We start from the raw sequence: 14,123 nt of genomic DNA, 5'->3' as shown, positions 1-14,123 counted from the left end.
AAATGAGCCCACTCTCTCCATTCGCGTCTTCTCATCTCTCCCCAGCAAAAAACCATGAAAATCTCTCTTCCAGACTCAGAAGAAGGAACATTTCTCTCATTGGATAGACCCGCACTCCAAATCCCTGCTTTCTCTAGTCGTAACCTAAACATTGTTATACTTGTGACAGACCACCGGGTTCACACTGGGGAGAAAGTTTCAATGAGCTGCATGCTGGATATTTGTCCATCACCGTTGCTGAATGCAATTTCGAGAGTGACTGTCGGTGCTGAACTCTGCAATTATTGCTGCTGCTCACCACACCCAGGTCTGCACCCTGGTCACTGGGCATGGGAGGAGTTTCTTCTGCTGCATATTCACCTTTAATGGGACTGGAGTTTAATATTCTGGATCTGAGACAAGTAAATCAGTTCTATTTTAAACTCTGTCTCCGGTACTTAGTGAATCTTTAACACACCTAGTGCACGGTAGAGGGTCAACTCAGGCCGGCTGGCCCCTGCCAGTGATTCTGTTCCAGGACAGTCTTTTTAAATCCTCCCCTGTTGTTCCCCTCTCACTCTCCCTGTGGTGATGGGTTCCAAACCGTCACCATCCTGTGGATGAAGAGGTTTCCCTGAATTCTCTGCAGACTGAAGAAATTGAGCTGACTGCAGTTCTGTCTGAGATGTTCTTCGCCCCTGAAATCTCTGGGCTGAGGAAGAATGAATTTGGGAGTTACCCTCCTTATTCACGGCTCATTTCCAGATGATGGGTCATTTTCCCTGCTTCTAAAGGGTTGTTGAAAGCACCGCTGTCCTCTAAAGACTGAAAGCAGAATGGGAAACCATCCGTTGGATGTTCAGCGGAGCAGGGTCAGAAACCAGAGACGGGTCTGCACAGGGCAGAGTTTGGGGCTCTGGACGATGGTCGGGGTAAGAACGTATGATGAGGAGAAGGGAATCAGCAGCGGGGCGTGGCAACGAATGACAGAGTAGCAACATTTGGAAGCTGATTGACAGAGAAAATATTTCGGTTGTATGACTGATGACACAAACAATGGCTGTGGTGAGGTGCTCCACTGGTTGAGGAACGTATGTGTGTTTGGAATGGTTTTATCTATTGGGGGAGTTGTTCCTGCTTGTTTATCCTGTAATATTATATCTGAATGGTTACTATGGATTGTCCTATCTGAAATAATGTATTGATTATAAAACATATAGAATAGTACAGCACATTACAGGCCCTTCGGCCCACAATGTTGTGCTGACCCTCAAACCCTGCCTCCCATATAGCCTGCCACCTTAAATTCCTCCATATACCTGTCTAGTAGTCTCTTAAATTTCACTAGTGTATCTGCCTCCACCACTGACTCGGGCAGTGCATTCCACGCACCAACCACTCTCTGAGTGAAAGACCTTCCTCTAATATCCCCCTTGAACTTCCCTCCCCTTACCATAAAGCCATATCCTCTTGTACTGAGCAGTGGTGCCCTGGGGAAGAGGCGCTGGCTGTCCACTCTGTCTATTCCTCTTAATATCTTGTACATCTCTACCATGTCTCATCCTCCTTCTCTCCAAAGAGTAAAGCCCTAGCTCCCTTAATCTCTGATCATAATCCATACTCTCTAAACCAGGCAGCATCCTGGTAAATCTCCTCTGTACCCTTTCCAATGCTTCCACATCCTTCCTATAGTGAGGTGACCAGAACTGGATACAGTACTCCAAGTGTGGCCTAACTAGAGTTTTATATAGCTGCATCATTACATCGCGTCTCTTAAACTCTATCCCTCGACTTATGAAAGCTAACACCCCATAAGCTTTCTTAACTACCCTATCTACCTGTGAGGCAACTTTCAGGGATCTGTGGACATGTACCCCCAGATCCCTCTGCTCCTCCACACTACCAAGTATCCTGCCATTTACTTGGAGTTTATCATATAAATTGTAATATTTTGACTCTAAAACTGGATCAGGCTTGAATTTATGGTGCCTTTATGAAGTAATGGAGGGCATTTATGAGTTTGTATTTTAAAGCAAGATTTTGGTGAATGATTAATGAATTAATTAGGTCCCGAGTTCAAGGAACCCTTCGGGCGAAGTGCTCTTAATATGATCAAATTCACCCTGACATTAGAGAAGGTGACATTAGTGTTACCCTGACATTAAAGTCGGATGTGTAATTTGAGAATTTGAGAGCAAGAGAGAAGAATTGGACAAAATTGATTTGAAAAGAACACGGGCAGGGATGAAAACAGAACAGCAATGGCTGGAATTTCTGGGAGCAATTCGGAAGGCACAGGGTATATACACATCACAAAGAGCAAATAGTATTCTAAAGGTAAGGTGACAAAACCGTGGCTGATAAGAGAAACCAAAGACAACGTAAAAACCAAGGAGAGGGCACAGAGCAAAAGTTATTTGGAAGTTAGAGAATTGGGAAGGTTTTAAAAACAAACAGAATGCAACTAAAATAATTAAGAAGGAAAAGATGGAATACATAGATGAGCTAGCCCGCAATATTAAAGAGGATACCAAATTTTTCTTCAGGTACATATATTGTAAAAGAGAGGCTGAAGTGGATATCGGACTACTGAAAAATGATGCTGGACAGGTAGTACTGGGGTGGGGGTGCAAGGTGATGGCAGATGAACTGAATAAGTCTTGTACATCACTTATCTCTCAAAGACACTGGCAGGAATATGGAAGTCCCAGATGTCAGTGGTCAGAATGTGTAAAGTTACGTTATACAGGAGAAGGTTCTTTGGGAAACAGAGATGGTCTGAAGGTAAATAGGTCACCTGGACCAGATGGTGTACACCCCAGAGATCTGAAAGAGGTGGCTGAAGTGATGTGGAGGCATTGGCAATGATCCTTCGAGAATCGTTAAGGAAATAAAATCCAAAGAAGATTTTTCCTTCACTGCTCCCGCTCTCCCAGTTTCACCCATCACCTACCACGTCTTCCACCCCTCCAACCCCCACACTTCTTCCTCTGACGTCTCATCTTCTTTGTTCCCAGTCCTGATGAAGGGTCTCGGCCCGAAACGTCGACTGTTTACTATTTCCCATATATGCTGCCTGGCCTCCTAGCTTACTCCAGCATTTTGTGTATGTGTTGCTTGGATTTCCAGCATCCACAGATTCTCTCCTGTTTTTGATAAAAGCAAAAGCGGGGTCACGTAATATAGCAAGAAAACAGTGGGAAGTGAGAGGATTGGAAATCTTTTACATAACCAACAGGAGACAACAAAAAAAAGCACACACACACAGGAGAGACATGATGAAAAATTAAGGTAAGTGAGCCAAAAATATCAGGTATCAAAAGTTGTTCCGATATATAAAGAGTAAAAGAGAGAAGAGTTGATATTGTACCACTGGAAGATGATGCTGACGAGTTAGTAATAGAGCAAAGAAATCGCGGCCGAATGTAATAAGTATCTTGTGTCAATCTTCACTGTGTCAGACACTCGCAGAATAAGACTATCAGACATAGGAGCAGAATTAGGCCACTCAGCCCTATCGAGTCTGCTCCGCCGTTCTATCATGGCTGATCCCAGTTCTCACTCAACCCCATGCACCTGTCTGCTCGGCATATCCTGTAATGCCTCGACTGATCCGTACACTGGAGACAGAAGGAGACGAGGTGCGAGATCAGACTGCAAGGTTTGAGCGGCTCAGAGACCGTGTGACCATTGCTCCCATTCTGACCTCGTCTCCGCATTCCGACACTGCCCCCTTGTGGTGAGACTGCCGCCTGCTTTCTGTGCTGTTGCTCTTTCAACTTTGCCAATGGAAGAACGGCCGTCACTGTATTGCCACCGGCGTCAGTTATCACAGTGTGCAGTTGTGCCTCTTCTTCCCAGACGATATCTTACTGCAGGCCGTCATTACACTTCACTCGACATATCTGCAGCGGTTTGCCGAGGTACTTGCTGAGATGCCGAAACTCGGCAGGCTCCTGCGGGTTTAAAAGTGTTGGCGTGCTTTCCTCGCAATGATATTTATACGGGGGTTCCAGGACTGGTTCTCGGAGAGAGTCGTACCCAGAAATTTAAAGTTACTGACCCTCTCCACCTCTGATCCTCTGCTGATTACTGGCGCATGGACCGCTGGTTTCTCAAAGGCCGAACATTTATCTGATGATTACGTCACTTTGCTCGTGACTCTCCCTCGGGTGAAAACAATTTAATGTCACACATAGAGCAGGACAGTGCAGTAGCAGAGCCTTCGGTCATCGAAAAAAAGGTGAAGTCACTTGTGACGAACAAGAGAATTCTTCAAAGACGAACATGGACAAATGATAACAAACCCGTTCAGGATAATGAAAGGAGGTCTCAGTATTCAGAAAATTCTAATCTGAACATAAACCGTGTTCACAGAAATGACATGGGAAAATATAAATGTACGATAAACAATGAGTTCAGTAGTGACAGAGCTGAGATCTACCTGCATGTTAACTGTAAGTTTGCATTTGGCTCATTACATCAAATTACCTTCAGTATCACTGATTACAGAAACAACATACCATATCGATTCCCTTTGAAGATGGACCAGACAACTTCATGATTCAGCTTCAGGGTCCACCTGTTACAGATATCGTTACAAGCCTGAAATTATCTTGTTCTGCCCAGTCAGTTCCCACTGCTGACAATAGATGGCGCAATGGGATAACCTATGTGCAGACAGGCCAGGACAACCCCACCGAGTCGGTAAACAACGTTGACCGTAGAAATTATACTTGTCAGATTGAGATCAAAGTAACCATGAAACACAGCGGCTTTTCTGTAAAGATTACAGTACAGGGCAAGTGAAAGTTTCCGTCAATATTCAACTTCCAACCACCGCTTCAACTTCTGAGCAATTTTATTTTGCAGCTCTATTCTATCTACTTTATTCGTCATATTAAAGAAAAAACTGTTTATCAGGGATAGTGAAGGTGGAGCAGAGTAACAGATATACTAGAGGTCCTTCAAGGCTTTTTAATTGTAAGTCAAGTTCCGGGATTTATTTATGTAAAATTTCCACAGATGTTCATTTAAGTCTACAACGAATAACGTCCCATGCTTGCCAAAACATTTTAACCCTTCATTTAAAATAATGGAGAACTGTGCCGGTTTATCTGCCTCTGTCACAGAGGGACATTCTGTGCCCATGTTTGTAAGCAGGATTTGCCCATCGCTTCTCTTCACACCGGCAACTTCATTTGGAATCGCCGCTGACTGTGAAATGAAGCTCTTGAAGTTTTCAGAAGCAGATCTCTTTCTCAGAGTTCAGACCTTCGTGCAGCGCCGACGTGACTTCACGACGTTAAGGAATCGATCCCTTTGTGAATGAAATTCAGCCACTGCACAAACTGAACGAACCAATCTTATGCAAACTAAATTAAGTAGGCAGTGAAAAAAAAGAGGCGGACAAAATGAAACGTATCCTCTCCATGATTCCGTAGAATTATATCCGGGAACTCCTTTTTATAAACTCCAATTCGTTTGCCTTTCAGGCTAATATGTTGGACAGGATACAAATTGGGTCTACCGAGCCCAGCAGATGTGATTGGACTGCAGTAGAAAGGAGTGATTCCATTCCTCTTTCAGTTCTATTGGCAGAGCCCGTGTCTCGTGTCAATGTAAACATCAACTCGTACACTCTCAGAAAAACAACGATACAGTTGTATTCCCCTGTGACGCTAAGACGCAATTCAGATAGAACATGATTAGAAGACATCTAACATCAATGTCTCTGTTTTCAGAAAAAAAAACCTAGTCTGAACATAACCCGTCTGAACAGAAATACCACAGGAAATTATAGACGTGCTGTCAATATTCATTGCAACAGCGACAGTGCAGAGATCTACCTGCAAGTTAATTGTAGGTACGCAGGTTGCTCATTACATTAGTTTACATTCAATATTACCGATCACAGAAACAGCATACAATCTCTATTTCTGCTGTAGATGGGCCAGACAGCATCAGGATTCAGCCGCAGGGTTCTGTTTTCAAAATACTGTCACAAGTCTGAAATTAACTTGTTCTGTCCAGTCAGTTCCCAATACTGACTATAGATGGCGCAATGAAGCAAATGACCAGCACACAGAACAGGGCAACACCATCGAGTCATTTATCAACGTTGCTAAATAAGTGGAAATTATACTTGGAAACACAGCAGCCTTTCTGTAATGATCATTTAAACATAAACATCCAAGTAATTTTATTTTGTAATTTTCACGATGTGCTCTTCTGTAGACTTCTGTCACGAGAGGTATAAAAAAAAGATATTGTGAATATGCAGCAGAGTTGTAGATATCATGGAAGGCCTGGAGAGATTTATTTAGACGTCAATTTGCCGGAAATTTAATATCTTCATTTAAGCCTACGGCGATGAGTATTTCATGTTTCCCGGAGCATGGAGAACTAAAGAGCAGGTAGACCTATTCGGTTCAAATTACGGAGAGCCATGTCGGCTTATCTGCTTCGGTACCCGAGGGACATACCGTGCCCAGGCCTGTAAGCAGGATCGCTCAAAGCCGTTCTTCACAGTAGCGGCTTCAGTTGACGTCACGACGTATTGTCGACTGAAACTCCTGACGTTTTGAGAAGTAGATGCGTTTCTCAGAATACAGATCCCCGAGCAGTTCAAACCTGATTTCACGAAGTTAAGGAAACAACCCCTTTGTGAATAAAATACAGCCGCTGTGCATATTGAAGGAATTAATCTTGGAGCCAGTTACACGGGATATAATTCACATAACATTAAGGGGCAGAAACAGAATCTGATGGAGACAGTGAGCAGGTCGGGAAACATCTGTGAAAGGGAAAACAGAAGTCGACATTGCAATGCAGGACTGGGAGGTGGGGAAACAATGAAGTATTAATTGAACCTTCACCGGAGTGAGAGGGAAATGGGGCCGACGGGACTCGTGCAGCAGTTCTGACAGAGCATCTTCGACTTGAAATCTTAACCGTTCCATATCCACGGAGGCTGCTCGACAGCCTGAGTGTATTCCGGGATTTCCTTTTTCTTTTTGATACTTCCAACATCGCCAGCGCTTGCGTTGTTGTCTCCATGTGTGCATCCGACATCAGATGTCCTGGACACTGTAGGTACAAAACAAGTCTCTGATCTGACAAAACAGGATTAAGTATGTCATAGTCTGACATTTATCGAGATGCTTTTCCATTGTTTTCCAGATAATTAAGGGCTCGTTGAATTGAACTCGGGGAGTGTTGGTTACACAATACCAGTTTGCTCAGAACCAAATTAATTTACAACAAAGGCTGGAGCCGACTGCAGCTGCCGAAATCAGATCCACGGCAACACAATTAACCCTTTATTAGCGTCCAGTGATAGGGAGAGAGAACGGAGAGAAAGAGATTGAACACGGGACTTTGTAGCTGCGCCACAGCAGAACACTTTGGTCTCTGATCTCCTGTCAGTGCTTTGTGTCCGAGTGTCATTTCTTCCTGGAATGGGGACAAATTACTGTAAGGACACGCAGGTTCAGGCAGCAGCGGTGGAGAGAGACGCAGTCTGCGTTTCGGATCCGAGATCCCGAATGAAGGTACCAGGACCCAAACCATCAGCTGGTTCTCCCACCCAGACGGTAGGCAGTGTTCCACGTGTACTTTAACACACCCAAACTGGACATTACCTTTCCCCAGCCGCTTTCCGGAACATCTGCAATGTCTCTGGCGCTCTTCTGGCTGCTGGAGCCAGTATTGGGACCCTGTTGATCCGCGGAGCAGAAACTAGATTTGTAAACTGCACGTCAGCTGGATTTGAACAAGAGTCTAGTTACTGCTGAAGACGCGATTACTGGCGTTTCAGTTTGACCCGCTTTCCCTCCCCCAACATTCCTGTGCTGGTTTCTTGTCATTTCTTTTCCAGTCTTGGTGAAGGGCTTTGGACTGCAACTCTGTCCTTCCATGTATTCTGCAAGACTTGTTGAATCCCTCGAGCATTGTGTGTGTGTAACTGCTGGGCGTGTGAAAACAACTCTCAGATTATTTAAAGAGATATGTTCGATAATTTACAAGGAATGCTGAGGAGTTTGAACCCGCATCACCGAATTGTTGCCAGCCACCCGGGTCCCTGACAGTATTCAATCCTTCAGAAGCGACAACATGTTGGAGTTTATCGCTTCTGCAACATCGGTCACAGTGCACCCCATGGGTGGGGCCGGATGCCCGACAGCTCCCGAGTACCTCCCGAGATATGTCTGTGTGTGTGTGTGTGTATGTGTGTGTGTGAAAGAGCGGGTTAGAGGGCACTGTGGGGGATGGGTTGTGTGTCCTGTGGTTTAGTATCATTACAGTCTCCTGGATCTGATTCAGCGCTTGAGTGTGTTGAGAAGGCCTGGATGTGGAGTGAATCCTATAATTAGTACAGCCTCAGGTCCCGATGGAAAAATAAACTCTTATTTACTTCGTTGTTTAAATCAGCCTGTATTTTGTTCACCATGAACTGGCCTGTGGAGGAGAGGGAGAGAAACATCAGAAAGTGGGTTCTGTTTGTATTGTTTACTGTTTAATTGAACTGCTGAGGAACTATGAGGAAGTCATTACCACAGTTTCCCTTTTCTCTCTTACCTGTTGTTCGCAGACAGTGTCGAGTTCGACTCTGCTGTAGTTCCCTTCCTCCACCAGCGACACCTCGTGGCCGATGTGTGCAACGTTTACAGAACTGCATCATCTTTACTCACCAGGGTTATTCCACTAGCCCCTCCTGAACTCTCACTCCCCACCCATCATCTCCTGCTCTGAGGCCGAAGGGCAGAAAAGAGAAGGAGAAGCCCCGCTCGGAAAAACCGTCTCCCGTGCCTTCACACTGGTGGGGTCCGAAGCCGGCAACTGTCTGCCTGACAGCACTTTGCGAGCAACTTCTCCAATCGTGACTTTGCCAGCGATTCCTGAGTTTCTGTTTTACTGCATAGATCTCTGTCATTAACCGAGGCGCCCATGGACCCTCGGCTGGGAACCCGTGAGCGATATCCGGGCGGCTTCCAACACCCCGGAGAGGATAACACAGGATTAACCGAACTCTCTTCAACGCACACGTTCCTCTGATCGAGGCAGCATCCTGGTGAACTTCCTCGGCGCCCTCTCTAATGCTCCAGAACGCTCCGGTTGCAAACGATTTTCAAACTCTAACCCCCCACATCTCGTCATCAGTCTGCGTCTGTCCGGTCTGGCCTCTGTTTCACAACTGTGAACAGTCAATATATTCTTGTCGGTCAGTATGGAATAAAACAACTGGAGAGCGTTGTAAGCTGAGGAAACAACACAAAACAGAGGGCATAGACAGAGAAATCTCCAGCGCACCACAGGCCTTTCGGCCCACAATACTGAGCCGACCAGGTGACCTACTCTAGAAACTGCCAATAATTTCCCTACCGCATCGCCCTCTAATTTTCTGTGATCCGTGAACCTACCAAAGAGTGTCTTAAAATATCCTAGTGTATCTGACTCCATCGCCGTCGCTGGCAGTGCGTTCCGTGCACCCGCTTGGATGGGTACTGTCTCCGTCTCTGAGATTCCAGACCCTCTCTGAAACCCCAACCAACATATTCACCCCCTTCCTATCTCTGTAAAGATCCGACTGCCAAAATTAGGGGTAATCGGGGACAGAGGAAGGAGAAGAAGATCGGCTGTGGTGGGGGAGGGGGGTGGTTGGAGGGAGAGCTAGATTGGTATCTGATGCACAGAGTGTGAACGGTCCAGCAAATGATGCGGTTAATCATCCAGGGACAGGATGTCACCTCCAGAGCCCACAGCCCCTGCCAGTTCAAAGGGAAAAGGCGATTATACATCACTTTTGCCCCCAAGTTAAATTTTGGACTCTGTGGAGAGACGGTAGTCTTCACCGCCACCCACTCACATCATGAAAGATGGAGGAGGCATTGCACGGTTTACCCTGCAAAACTTTCTTATTCTGAATGAAGATTATTTTCAGCCCATTCCCCTGTTTCCTCCTGGACTCTCTGTAATTGCCTGCAGGGCCCCCGTGCTGGCGACCCTGCTGCTTCACGGGGGCCGGACTAGAGGGTTGTGGAGTGCCCGCCCCTGACTGAATTCAAAGATTACTCGTCATCAAAGGAATTGGACGATATCGATCTGCCTTGAGTTTTGTTGACTGACAGATCAGGCTTGAGGCTTTGAATGTCCAACTACTGCTCCGATTTCCGATGTTCTTATGAAATCCCCCTCTTCCCTTCGAAACAGCATTCTTGCCGTTCGGCTCTGTGCTCTGTTTTCTTTTGAAAGTACATTGGCCTCGAAGATGTTACAGAACAGTTACACTGCTCCCCGCCGTTTCACTCCGGGCTGATATCCACTGTGCCCTTTCCTTCTCCAGTCGACTTCGCTTCTCCGGCGAATTCTGGTCACTTCCAGGCGCAGGACCAGAATTTTAAAATCAGATGAGGCGATGCTAAGGAGACAGAACAGATCCTGGAGATTGAAGGAGGACGAGGCGCAAGGTGGTGCGGCTCGGGGAGGCGTGTGACCGTTGCTCCCATATTGATATCGTGTCCGTATCTTCCACACTGCCCCCTTGTGGTGACACCGTCCCTGCCTGTTTTCTGCGCTGATGCTCTTCCAACTCTGCCAGTGAAAGTCCTGGCGTCACTGTATTGCCGCCGGTGTCATTTATCGCCGTGTGCAGTTGTGTTTCTTCGTTTGCCATGCCCGGCCGCTGAAATTCCTGAGCTGAGCTGCCGAATACAGCAATACCCTTCTCATATGTAGGGAATTCTATCTGGGTTATAAATGAGGGACCCCTCTGAATTACCACGCCTTTACATGTGTCCTGCAAACGGGAGGCATGTCTTTCGCTTGTTCGTTGTTGTTTGTTAGTGCTGATCCTCAAGAGGACAATTTGCAACAACAGCCGCTGTTCTCGGTGATACACTGAACAAAAGCTACTTTGCAGAAACAGTGATTCAATGGCATTTGGTTTGTTAATGCTGATATTCGGGAGATTTTGTTGGGCAATGCGGGGAACACCGTTACTTTGGCATGCGACTGTGAGATGCTCTGAAGACAAGTAGACCTTGTGGGTTTATAACAAAGACTTTGGATAATGAAGGTGCGAAACATTGTTTCAAGCTCGCAGTGTTTGAAGGAAATTACACATGGAGTCCAGAGCACATTACACTCCGGTTAGGTCAAACTGCCTTGAGATCACACGCCACCAGATGATCTATGAAGATGTGTCGAATTCGAGATTCCTGAAACAATCGTTATGAAAGAACGGTGAGGGAGATTGACAAGGTAGGAGCTGAAACTTCAGATTTCCATTTCTCTTTCAAGTTCGCAACTGGACACGTTAACCGGTCATTAATAATTCGGTAAACGCGAGACGTGGAACAAACCGTCTGACCCCTTCTTTCCGCTCCACCCAGCGTGAAGATCTCGTCCAATCTGATCTTGGTGTCACATTCATTGTCCCGACCCGTACATTATCAACTCCAAACAGTACAATGACTGGTTGTTCCATCTCTAAACAGGGCATATTCAAGACAGCCGCAATTTGCCAGCCCTCACTATTCCCCCAGAACCATCACCAACCTTAGAGCTGTCAATGATAGAGAATTCCAAGGGTCGGCAATACCCCGTCAGTACAAACACCTCCAGGACTGCATTTTAATGTCATGAACACTCACGCTGAATTCTTTGCCTCGTCACCCTCCAAGACAGACCGATGCAGGATCTTACAGGAAATGAATAAATCCTTAGTAACGGCAAACACGCAGCAGAAATGGGGACCCCGAGAAAAGCTGGGAATGCGGGAAATATAGAGTAACACATGCTATGTACTCCTAGGGGTTCAGTTTTTTCTGTGGGCTGTCAGTTGTAAAGCCCAGGTGAATGAGACTGACTTTCGGACACTGTTTGAGATGGTCGAAAGAAGAGAGAGAGAGAGAGAGAGAGAGAGAGAGAGAGAGAGAGAGAGAGAGAGAGAGAGAGAGAGAGAGGAGAGAGAGAGAGAGAGAGAGAGAGAGAGAGAGAGAGAGAGAGAGTGGGGGAGAAAGGGAGAGAGAGAGGGGAGAGAGAGGGGGGGAGAAAGTGTGGGGAGGGAGAGAGTGATAGAGAGTGGGGAGAAAGGGAGAGAGAGGGGAGAGAGAGAGGTGGAGTTATTTGATGGACAAACGATGTTACGGTTTCTCTGCAGCTTGTTTACTTTTCACAGGGACAGTCACGGACACACAGACTCCACACAGTTCAGAGTCAAGATGGATTCGGTCAATGGAAGACACGAGTGAGTCGGTCGCTGGTTTAAACTATCAGTTGCCCAAAAGGGGTGTGAATTAAGATCGATCCTGAATATTGACAAATGACTCTCACAAGTTCTGCAACAAGATGTTTTGCAGAGAAGACAAGAGGGAGTGTTGCCCGCCACTTTGGTATTTTCCGCAGCTGAATCCGGGTGTGGTACCACATGTGTTGAAAGGATGTTCGTTGAAGATCACTGTCGGTGATATTTCGTGTGTGGAGTGGAACAACTTCGGAGATAAAACCTCCTGCAATTGCTATTTTCGCATTGCTGTCGTGGAATATGTGGAATATCGATGTAATTGCCGTCTCACAACATTCGCCTTTGGATGACAAACAACTCGCATTAATTAACCTGTGCATTTAAACCGAACTGTCTAACACAACATAGCAAAAACTGTATCACTTACCACCTGAGTTTGATGAAGTTTTGTGGATTTATATATTTACACCGATATATGCTCAACACCGTTAACTCTTGATTTACCTGGTTTAGGTTACTAGATGACGTAGTTACTACTAAAATAGTGGTTTGTTAACAGTAAAACCAGACTCCGGGTGTGTTCCATTGCTGCTGATGCCTCCACAGCGTTGCGTGTACGTCACACGCAGAAAATGCCGGAGGAACTCAGCAGGCTAGGCAGCAGAAGGTAGAACTGGAATATAGTAAACATTCGACATTTCGGGGCCCAGTCCCCTTCATCAGAACTGGAAAGGAGGTTCGAAGGAGTCAGACTAAGAGAGTACCGGAAGTGGAGGAAGAAGAACAAGGTGGCATGTGGTAGGCAGAAAAAGGGTAAGGGGCTGGGCTGAGGTAAGGAGCTGTTCACTTGGTTTGCGGAAGAGATAGAGGGCAGGAGAGGGAGGCTGTCAAACTGGAGAGGAAATAAGACTACGGAAGAAAGGGGGAGGGAGAAGAGGAACAGAGGGAGGTTACGGGCAGGTAAGGAGGTAGAAAGGGAAAAGGGAATGGGGAATGTTAACGGAGAGGGGATCAGAGCAGTGTCAGAAATTCAACAGCAAAGTTGAGGACAGTTGGAATTTTGAGGCGAAGTTGGTGAATTTGTTGAATCAGCATGAGCGCAGGAAAAACAACTACGCAGTCGACATTTTGAGACCGGAAAACTTCACGAGCACACCAAACAAAAGAAACCCCGGCACTAAGGGCCAGTCAATGTCAGGAAAATTAAAATCTTCCATCAGAAGAACCCTATCATTATTTCACTGTTCCAGAATCTGCGTCTGTATTTTCTCCTCGATATCCCTGTTAGGATTGGTGGGTCTATAGGAGAGTTTTTGCCTCTTTCCTGTTCCTGCTTTCCGCCTACACTCCCTCAGTGCAGAATATTTCCATGACTTCCTCCTTTTCTGCAAACCAGACAATATCCCTGATTAACAATGCCACGCTCCCCCTCTTTTACTTCCTTCCTGTCCGTTGTGAAATATATAAAGCCCGGTACACTCAACTTTCCTGCCACTGAGATATCCAAGTCCCTGCAATGTCTCGATAGTCATAGTCTCACGTATTGTCCCGTGCTCTAAGAACAGTTGCCTTTTTTAAGATCCTCCTTACATTAAAGTGGACTCATCTTAAATCACCAGGCTGAGTGTTTCCGCGTTCTGTCACCTGCCTATCCTTCCTCACAAACTCCCTGCAAGCTGCCCCTACTTGTGCGCCAACCTCCCCATCCTCCGTCTCTTCTCTTCGCCCCCTTCGACATGTAGTTTAAAATCTCCCCATTAGCATTACCTAACCTAAATTTTGGCCATCAGAATAAATGCTATGTTTGCCGTGAGCCAAGCACAGCACACCATCAAACACCGTGAAGCATGGTTGTGGCTGCATTATGCTGTGGAGATGCTTCACTACAGCAGGCCCT

General features: G+C 46.1%; 1 long non-coding RNA gene across 1 annotated transcript in view; it reads left to right on the top strand.

Annotated features, from left to right (window-relative positions):
• LOC140721230 (uncharacterized) overlaps nt 1-14,123 on the top strand; it is a 694,144-nt gene that overhangs the window by 139,972 nt on the left and 540,049 nt on the right. The window lies entirely within an intron of this gene.

This window comes from Hemitrygon akajei, unplaced genomic scaffold (genome assembly GCF_048418815.1).
Source record: "Hemitrygon akajei unplaced genomic scaffold, sHemAka1.3 Scf000052, whole genome shotgun sequence".
NCBI classification, from domain to species: domain Eukaryota; kingdom Metazoa; phylum Chordata; class Chondrichthyes; order Myliobatiformes; family Dasyatidae; genus Hemitrygon; species Hemitrygon akajei.
This window is presented reverse-complemented; position numbering and strand designations above follow the sequence as displayed.